Below are 5484 nucleotides of genomic sequence, written 5' to 3' on the forward strand. Positions count from 1 at the left end.
AGCCTGCTTCTCCCTCTGCCTATGTTCTGCCTCTTTCTCTCTGTGTCTCTCATGAATAAATAAATTAAATATATTTTTTAAAAAGTCTTGCTTTATAAACAATGATATAATGGCCTTCTTTAACATTACTTAACTGTGCTTGTTTTAAAAAAAATCTTGTTGGGATCCCTGGGTGGCTCAGGGGTTTAGCGCCTGCCTTTGGCCCAGGGCGCGATCCTGGAGTCCCGGGATCGAATCCCACGTCGGGCTCCCAGCATGGAGCCTGCTTCTCCCTCCTCCTGTCTCTGCCCCTCTCTCTATGTCTATCATAAATAAATAAATCTTTAAAAAAAATAAAAATAAAAAAATAAAAAAAAATCTTGTTCATGTAATCATAACTTTGCATTATAATTCCCATTATACAAAAGGTTACAAAAGGTAAACAAAGTTCATTTCATGGAAGTAAATTTTGAAAGTATCTCATTCAATAATGTATGCAATAGAAAATGTAAATTATGTGACATGATATATAACATTGTGAAATAGATAATGCATAATATATACATAATTTACACATACGATGTGATAAAGGCTTGAAGAGTAGCATGTGCCTACCCTGGTGATACAAATCACCAAAGCATTAGAAAATTCTTTTGAGTCCCAATTGCAGTTTATGCCTTTCTTTCTTCCACCTCCTTATAGTGCCAGTGATAGATATAATCTTGACTGCAAAGTTTTTCATTTTTATTAATTTATATATCTTTAAATAGAACAAGTTTCATATACAAGAATCATGCTCTATGTACTCTTCCATGCCTTGCTTTTTTGTTACACATTACATTTATACAATTCATGTTGATAGGCAAATCTGTAGTTTATTAGTTTTTGGTATGGGGCATAGTGTTTCATTGAGCAATAATGTATGATAAGTCGACTCACTCTCCTGTTGATGCAAATTTGTATTCTTTACTATTTATATGTACCAAACAGTGAAGTTGCCTGACTGTATGATGTGAGCATCTTCAGCTTTGTGAAATACTGTGTGATTTCTCTTCTTCTTTCTCCATCATGACTGTTGTCATTGTTTCCCTTTAACCTGGCTTAGACACCTGGTGAAGGAATACTAGAAGAAAACAGAGAGCAGGAAAGATTTCATGATAATCTTCAGCTGCTCTGAATTTGTGCCTTCACAATTCCTTTGATGTCTTAATATTAAAACATTTAAACCATTCTTAAAAATGAGTCTGAATAAAACAACAACAACAACAAAAACGAGTTTGGATTCTATGGGCTTATGTGTGGAAAGCAGTAGAGCTGAGTTTGACTCCTGCTCTGCCAGTCTTTGCTGTGTGTTCTTGCAAGGGGTTATTGATCTCCATTAGCCTATCAGTAAATTAGGAAAATGTAATTGTGCCTGTCTCCTCCAGTAGAACGTTAGCTCCACAAAACAACAAAGAAATAAACCAGAAATATGAGTATTGGTTCACCACTATATCTTTGGTGTCTAGAATAGTGTTTTCATGTTGTAGATATTCAAAAAATATTTACAGAATGAATTAAATAATTAAACGATATAGCAACTGGAAAGATCTAAACAAGGTGCCTGGCACAGAGTAAATGCATATTAAATGTTTGCTGGTAAGTCATCGTCCTGCTGGTGGTAGCAATAGTAGTGGTAGTAGTAAAAATATCATCAGTAAAAGTAGTGCTGGTGGTAGTGCTGATGTTAATGAAAGCGATGTTGCTATTAATAATAATAGTACCTAACAGTTACTGAAATTGTGCTATTTGAATTATTTAATTTGATCACTGAACAATTTTAGCACTAAGTATAATTTTCTTTCAGGAATAAGAAAATTGAAGCAAAGAAAGGTTAAATAAGTACTATTAATTAGAATTATAGAGTGATTACATATTAACTGAAAAAACTGATCTATCCAGCACATTGGTGGTGTGGTTGGCTCACTGTCTGACTCTTGATTTTAGCTCAGGTCATGGTCTCAGAGTCATGAGATCAAGCCCAGCATTATGCTCCATGCTCAGTATGGAGTCTGCTTCAGATTCTTTCTGTCTCCCTCTGTGTCCACTTGCATTTTCTCTCTCTCTCATTCAAATAAATAAATAGAATCTTAAAAAACAAAAAACAAAACTGGTCTTTCAGGTGTATATATTGTCATTCTCTGGCCTTTCATTGGATTGCTAGAAAACAGATTTAACATCGTAGTTTACCTTAACAATATTTAGGATCATATGGTATAAATTTAATGTTGATTATGCTCCTGGCTTTGTTCCCCTGTTCCTACTTTCCATTTATCCTAATTTCCTCAGCTATTTAACTTATCTCTTTCATTATATATATATTTGAAAGCTACCAAGCTACCCAAAATGAAACAAAGTCAAAGACATATCAAAATAAATTTTTCTCTTGTTCTGTTTCCTGTTATTTGCACAAGATTCCAGCAGGTTAGGCAGGCTTATCATCTACATTTTACAAATCAAGAAATTGAGTTTTCAAGAAGTTAGTGTGACTTTCACAAGATAATAAAGAGTGAAAATGAAAAACGAAATGAAAAATGAAAAATCCTACAGGTAGCCTGATTCAGCACTCGATCCCAGGACTCCGTGATCACAACCAGAGCCAAAGGCAGATGTTCAACCACTGAGCCATGCAGGAGTTCCTCTAAATTACTTTTTGTTTCTAATTTCTAATATCACTTTGCCCTACTCTGATGTTTTTGTCTGTAGTCCTAGCAATAATGTGGTAAATTATCAAGAATGCAGTAGTGACATAATTCTATCAGTTTTAAGCATTGAGTTCTAGGGTCAAAGTTATATAGAGGGTGTTTAAAGTAAGCTTTATCGTCTTAGCATTTGGCAGTAGTATGGATAAAACAAATTATGCTTTGCATACTTAAACCACTGTACACTCTTCCCTATATGTCTTTTCACTGTCCTTTTTCTTGCATTCATAGTCACTATCATGACAAATGATTTAGTCCCAATTCTCTACTAGACGTTTATGTCAATTATGCCATATAGATATGTTTGTGTGTGTGTGCACATCATACACATACATCAAATCACAGAAGAAAGACAAAGGGACATACGTATCTTTTTGATATTCTTTCTGAGAATTCATTATTCTAATATGAATATGGGAGGCTATATGACCAGATGTGGTCTCTCTTCAGGGGTTGTACACTATTTCTTTGGTTGAAACATCTAAATTAATACTAACAAAATAGAAGAAATTTCTGTTATGTATACTTTGAAAAGATAATTATCTAGTTTTATTTTTAATTGACTTTTAAAGGCCATTTTTCAGAAATAACTTCATTGTCACACTTCAACTTTCAAGGAACAATTGAATCAGGGTTTTAAAGTTTGTATCACTGCAGGAAACTCCGTATATCATCCTTCACCCAACATGGGTCTGTCAAAAGTAAATAATGTTATGGGGGACACTCTTTAGGCCACTTCTTTTACAAAGCTGGTTTCCTTTTATTACATTTGTTAAATTCTCATTACTTTGGTCTTTAAACTTTTTTCCTTATTATTGTCCAGATTTTAAAAATGACACTATTCTGTCTGTAATCATAATGAGAAAAATACATGGGGGATCTGGTGTGAATGCAAGGCACCTCCTTTGTTTGAACTCTCTAGACACATATTACTCATATGTTAGTTTAACACATCCCTACAGGCAACAACTCATTGCTTAAAGTTAAGAAATATGAATCCTTACACGAAGCCATAAGCTATTTAGCTTACCAGCAATTGAATTTAAAAGATTTAGGTTGTGAGTACAGCTGTAACACTGGAAACAAAGCATTTATAGTAATAGGGACATATGGAAATATGAATGAGCTACTACTGGCACAGCCAGGAAACTGAGACCCTTTGTTCTTAGTGAGAACATGTTACTGTACATTTTTCTCATTATTTTTATTATCCTTTAAAATTCCACAAAGTTCTAAGTTCACGATTTCTATCTGGATGTTTATGTAAATCCAGTGCATAAGATTTACATAATTAATTTTTTTGACACATCAACTTTTAAAAATGCTTAAACATGTTTATTTTTTAATTTAATATGTTTTTGATCACTCTCCACTTATAGTCCCCTTGAGATATCCTAGGTCTTACCAGAGTGTGAGTGGGTTCTGTGTGATGTTCTGAATCACATTACTGATGTGTTGTGAAAATGAAATAAGTATCCTAAAGGCCAGTGCTGTACTTGACCATAAGATCTGCATTCTCAGTGCTTCAGAGTGGAGTCATTGTTCTATCCAGGGGTGCAATACACTGTTAAAGGACTTCTGATCACCTCTTATAGACCCCTGTTTGAGCAGTTGTAGGCAACGGTAACAAACAAGCTGGGTTCCCACTGTAGCTTCTGTAATCAGTTCTCTTGACTGCCAGCAATTCTCCAGAACTCTACTTCTCTGATTTTGTTAGTTTGTTTTAATTAAATATCACCATTTCTTGTGTTCAGCAATGGCCAAGATCAATAAAGCTAGGACAAAGAGTTGGGTTTTTATCAGTTTCTGTCCTAGCTCTTGAACTCTCTTTACTCTTCCCCTGCCCCCTTCCTCTAGTGATATAGTAAAGAAGAAATCCTGCTGTAGATGCCTAGAAAAAAAAATCAACATGATGTGCCTTCTCCATAAACTTAAGCAAAAGTGAAAACTGACTCTCTGTAGGGATGACATCTAAGTGACAACTAGCATGCATTTTGGGAAAGAAGTATATAGTCATAGTAACTTGATACAGTAATCAATTCAACCACAGAGAACTGAATATAATACAATATATGAAATTTAGTTCTTTGTTTTCAGCTGTATATTCCACTAAAATGAAGAGATCTTTTTCTCACCCAGTACTCTTGGCTGGGCCTCAGGTCTGCATCTCTAACTTGACAGTCTCTCGCTCTGTGATGTTTCAGACTAATTGGTTGGCTCTACCTCGTCAACATTTCCCTTAGTTATATAATTATGTATGATTCAAAGCTGGGTCTCAGTTGTCTGTTTACTTTACTATAGACATGGACAGAGAGATAAACTTTACTAGAAAAAAGTTCTGTGTATATTTCCATTTTTCTATTTTTGTTGTCATGGGCATATAATTTTTTTCTGTAAATCACTCATAGGTCTTGAGAATGACATGGAAACACATCTATTAGAATAGGATTAATATTGTCTATCCAGACAATATAGTTTTAAGTGTTTTGTCTAGGTCACTTTATTTCCAGTTTGTAGGTACATCCAACTCTCTCTCAGGGAAGTTTTGAGTTTTTATATTCAGAGGTGGAATAACTTGGAGACTCAGAATGTATATGCCTTAAAAGATAATAAACTGTCTCGGTTATTTTTAGAATATTTAGAAATCCTCATCTTCAATTTGCCTATGTAGAATGAATCTTTCCACCTTCACATTAAGTAGTGTTTGATTTTATTCACAAAAGACCCAATTAGGTGGTGAGCAAGAGAAGTAAAACATATTCCA

Source organism: Vulpes lagopus, chromosome 1, assembly GCF_018345385.1.
Source record: "Vulpes lagopus strain Blue_001 chromosome 1, ASM1834538v1, whole genome shotgun sequence".
NCBI lineage: Eukaryota > Metazoa > Chordata > Mammalia > Carnivora > Canidae > Vulpes > Vulpes lagopus.